At 33.4% G+C, this 5170-nt stretch overlaps 1 non-coding gene across 1 annotated transcript; it reads left to right on the top strand.

The window, feature by feature from the left end:
* The first annotated feature begins 2936 nt into the window (after positions 1 to 2936).
* Trnai-aau lies at positions 2937 to 3010 on the top strand. The gene has a single exon. It is a non-coding gene; the product is annotated as a tRNA-Ile (tRNA).
* The last annotated feature ends 2160 nt before the right edge of the window (positions 3011 to 5170 follow it).

Consider the following 5170-nt stretch of genomic DNA (forward strand, 5'->3'; position numbering starts at 1 on the left):
TTTATACATTAACATTGTGTATAACATTGTATGTATTATCTTGGCCAAGCCATGATGATTTAAATGTTTTGTTGTGAAGTATGGTGTTTTAATTATGTGTAGTTAATGCTTTCAAAAATTAACTGATAGTAAATACATCTAGGCCAATGTTGCAGATACCCTTCTTTTTCTAGTCAACTATTTGTGTAACTGAATTTAATTGACGATTGCATGATTACAGTACTAACTCAGGATGTCACAAACAACTGATTCAGATAACACATCCTGGTTTTTCTTTTGGACAGACTTGTTTAACTGGTTTGAAAAAACTTTCGTTCGAGTGGGTAAAAACCTGTCCAGACCTGATGAAACCTATGGTGAGGATCTTGGTTTTTACTTTTATTCCCGGAAAGACCGGTTCTTCTAGTTTTAAATACAAAATGCCTATGGGTAAAGCGTTAGAGATACGGAAAGGTGAATTGGGATCTTGCACGTTTCTATCTTGGCCTGGCAGAAAACAGCACCTGATCACGTGGTTTATTCCTATTACATTAACGACCAATGCTGGTCCAAATGCCAAATCGTTTGGGCGACAATAAAGCGGTTAACAAGGTAATTTTAATGAACTAAAATGGCAAATAATGTTTCCGCCGTTAACAAGGGTGATAAATACAGGCAGCAGGAACTTTTACAGTCAATTATAAAACCCGTCTAGTACACTGCGTGCTGCTGGCATTAAGGTTCTGAATTTGATCTAAATATGTTTTATCTGCAAAACACGTACGGGATTAGACACACGGGGAAAATGTATTCCTTTTCCTCTCTATATTACTGACAATGTACGTATGTTACGCAAAGGAGAATAACAATCATGAAAACAAAATAAAATGATTCAATATTAGGTACGAGGTAAAATGTACAGAAACATGTGTTATTTTCTGAATTCTGTGCCCGTACTGTTTGAACAACGTACAGTGTATATACAATATATATATATATCAATGACATACCGAACAAGAAACATTGTTTGAATTGAAAAGTCTTCCAATGCTATGCAATATAGTTATTAACATAATTAGATATAGGGTACTATGTTTTGTCTTAACCACCCTCACAATAACTTGATGACTTAGATGACCGCATTGCAGTAAACAAACATCCTCCAAGCTTCCTACACAAACCACAATTCGCTACGCGCCAGCCATGATGTCAGCTTCAGCAAAGTTAAACCACATAACACATGGTTTGCTTCCTAATGAACTCATGGCTCACTAAGCTCCCTTCCGTCCCGGATATATTACATTGCACCACCATATCATAATGTATAATATAGTGTATAACGTTTATTTAGTTAGTATTATTACATTTAAAATTGTTTTTTTGTCATATTTAAATAAAGGAATTTTTCGATGTATGAAAAATTCTAAGTCAGAACGAAATTACATGTGATTACAGTTTCTGGTTTTAACAAATGAATGGCTTTTAAACTAATAATTCTTCAACATTTCAATAGCATGAGAACGTTTCAATTGTGGCGACTATTGAATTGAATTAATACGTTCGATTCTAACTATGTGTCTGGGCTCTAGCAGCTCGGGTCTAAATTTAACACCAGTGTTTTCTGATATCGTGTAAACCTAATGTGTTGTGGCTCTCAATATATCCCCTGTGCATATGTTACAGATGATAAAATAACAATAAACAAGGTGCGTTCCTTATTTACCTTATTGTGATAATTGAATGCAATATTCAACATGGTTAAACATTCTGACAGTATTTCTAAAATTCAGAACAGGTTTGTAGACATATAACGTTACATGCGAACATTTTCTGCAAGCCTGTTCGCAATTATGGACCTATAACTCAGATTGAAATACAATTTCTTTTGATAACATTAACATCTTATGTAAATTATATGTATGATTAGAGCAGGGAGAATTGCATTGCTGATATCAAGTTATATAAAAAGCCCACTTGTTAATAAAAATTGAGGATGGCTCCGGTACGTAAATCACGTCAACATTGGCATGTTGCCAGAATGTCTGTTGTGCATAAAGAAGGTATAAAGTAGAAAAAATAAAAGAATTGAAAATAGCAAATACTAATACATTTATAAGAACTTCATTATTGTATACCATCATGGAGGGACTATTCGATTTCGCTGCTCAAGGAATAACTCGTAGACACAGTAAAAACAATACACAAACAACATTTTCATTGAAGTATTAGAAAACATTACTTAACTCAAAGAATAATTAGTCTCCCACAATATGTTATTTCATCTCATAACGTATTATACCTTGAGAAAAACTTGAACGGATTCTGGAATGATCTTGAGTTGAATAACGATCTTGCAGCGTCTTATATATAGGTTTGTTTTATGTTTACAATGTACCACATTTTATTTCAAATTATATTGATGTGGATATAGAGACAGCAATGCCTGCGTCCACAAATATCTTAATAAATCATATTAAATCATATATTTCACCAACACTATCAGTTCTATTTATACATTATCATTTAAAATCTATCTCTGGCTTCCTTGGCTCACTTATAACCGACAGCATGTAAGTCAAGTATCTCTGTCACATGGCAGGCAAAACTTCAAAGAAAATCATGTTTCATATAAACAGTAACATCCCCATTTCGTTTGTAATTATACCTGTAGTGGACTTGGCAAAGAAAGAAACCAGGTAGCGTTGTTGGTTATAGAGACAGTATTGTTTGCAGACGTATCCTGGTTCCTTTATTTCGGCTCTAAACACTATTGTTGATTTTTGTATATTTGATCTTTAATTTTTTTCATAACCTTTTCGTGTAGATGTTTGGGGTTTTTTCGAAACAAAAGAAGATTTTTTTAAAACATTTCAATACAAATTTAGACAACAGTGCAAGGATCCTTAAGCACCGTCAATGAAACAATGAATGCATTATCCTCTATGTTACTGTGTATAGGCCGGTTAGCTCAGTCGGTTAGAGCGTCGTGCTAATAACGCGAATGTCGTGGGTTCGACCCCCACACTGGCCAATACCTCTATTTTCAAATAGGTGTGTTTATTTTTAAATTCAGCGATATCTTTTTTTTATATAGAATTGATTGGACGTGTCTTTCACTTTGAGCCTACGGTCCATCAGTCACGATCAATATTGAAATATATTTACGACATTAGTAAATAATGAGATAATAGGATATGCGGTAGACATTTGTCATCATAAATATGTGGATATCCATGACACAGACACCACGTGACTGGGAGCAATTCTTTCCCTGAAGGTTACTGAGCCCATAGCTTATGTTTATTCTGTGAATCAAAAAAGGATCGTTGCTTTGAAACTTAAAAAGGAATGATATAAATTATTATGAAATATCCAAATATTTCTGAATCTGAGGAGTTTGGAATTTTGATATTTCAAGTCTCAAATAATTACATTCATGTTATTTCATAATACTCATTGGTCCAAAGCTCAAAATGTTAATGAATCAAGTACTTTCTCTTTTTTGTGGCTTTCATATCACTTTTCTTTAATTTTGACTCGTACACATGCAACTGAAAGTTGTCTTAATTTATTATTAAAACGATCTCCTTCATGATACTGAAAGAATGAAATTACACCCACACGAGAAGAGAACCTGTCAGTAAACCTGCCGTACCGGACATGAAGTAGCAACCCTGACTCAGCTAATCTTACCGGTAAGTTCATAGTGTAACGTTTCCAGTTAAATCACGTGTAACCCATGACAACTAACATTTGTTGATCGATGGATGCATTGTTGTTTTCACACCTGTATTATATAGTATTGTCTAAATGTTTGAGCAATGGTGCCAATCATACAAAATATATTTCAGTCCATTATTTAAATGAAAGCCTGGAATATGGAAAAGTATTCTATACCTCAGACGAATACTCTTATGTGTTATGCTTATAGCAGTACATTTAGTTTGCAGATGTATTAGTGAGTCAATATTGTATCCAAAATACTTGGCCCATAGGCGATTACGGAACATTTTATGCACACGTCACAATACAATAAGATATGTTGTGTGACGTTACCATCAAATGGGCCATCAAAATGTAATTGAGTAGGGAGAGTCTTTGGCCATCGATACATCGGTTTTTATTTTAAATATTCAAATTACTTTTATTGCGTGTTATAGGACCATAACAACATTTGTTAGAATGTTCATTGCTTAAATACAACATTTACAAGCACGATCTCATATGTTTAATTATCGTAAAAGGATAATTTCTCTGCTTGTTATCTTTACTTACTTTGTTATGTTAACGCTAACTTACCCCCTACCAGTAATATGAAAATAACAAGAATTCAATAGTAAGATATTTAATGTAAGTGTCTGAACTCCAAACAATCTAAGGTATAGAGATTTCTCCGTCGGCATCACACAGGAGTGATTGATTGTGTTTATCCAACGCTTTCATTCTGTAAAAATGAGCAATTTCAAATATTTTATCCTTGAGTTGATATTTCTCTGCCTACATTACTCAGTATTCTATTAATCATGCACGAATAACTTGTCATCACTAATACAAAGACAATCAAATCATACTTTAGTTTCAGCATAAAACCAAAATATACTCAGGCATACAACGATGACCAAAACTAGATATTTCGTTCTATTTCTGCAAACTCGTTATTAAATTTTATTAGATTTCAGATTTGTATCTATCTATTTGTTTAGCCAATTGCTTTCGCTTTCATTTGCTCGTGTGTCATCAACAGTGAGCTGGAATTATGATCTTGTTTACACTTCTGTAACCTCTTGATTTTTTTAAGAGTGTTGCAGATTTTTTTTTACTTATAGTTTGCATTTGTGAAGGGAAATATTTAAAAAAATCTGACGAGTGAAATGTATCTGATATCATGCAGGAAGCTATTGAATTTACTTTTCACGCCATTCCCCGAAACGACAGGAGATAGCAAGTAACTGATAAAACATTATGTTGTGTCGAAACATTTGGTTTGGCGTCATAGAAAATAATACCCATGGTTCATTATCAATCATAATATTGATATATTAATTCAGGTGATGACACCAATTGTATCGCTTCAATTCTATTATTGAAACCTACAATTGGTCCATACGTTCCCTAACACGAGAGCTGACTATATACATATATCGTCAGTCACATGTAGTTATCACTATGGGGATTAAGATATATACATAAA

The sequence above is a fragment of the Mizuhopecten yessoensis genome, unplaced genomic scaffold, assembly GCF_002113885.1.
Source record: "Mizuhopecten yessoensis strain PY_sf001 unplaced genomic scaffold, ASM211388v2 scaffold6277, whole genome shotgun sequence".
Classification (NCBI taxonomy): Eukaryota; Metazoa; Mollusca; class Bivalvia; order Pectinida; family Pectinidae; genus Mizuhopecten; species Mizuhopecten yessoensis.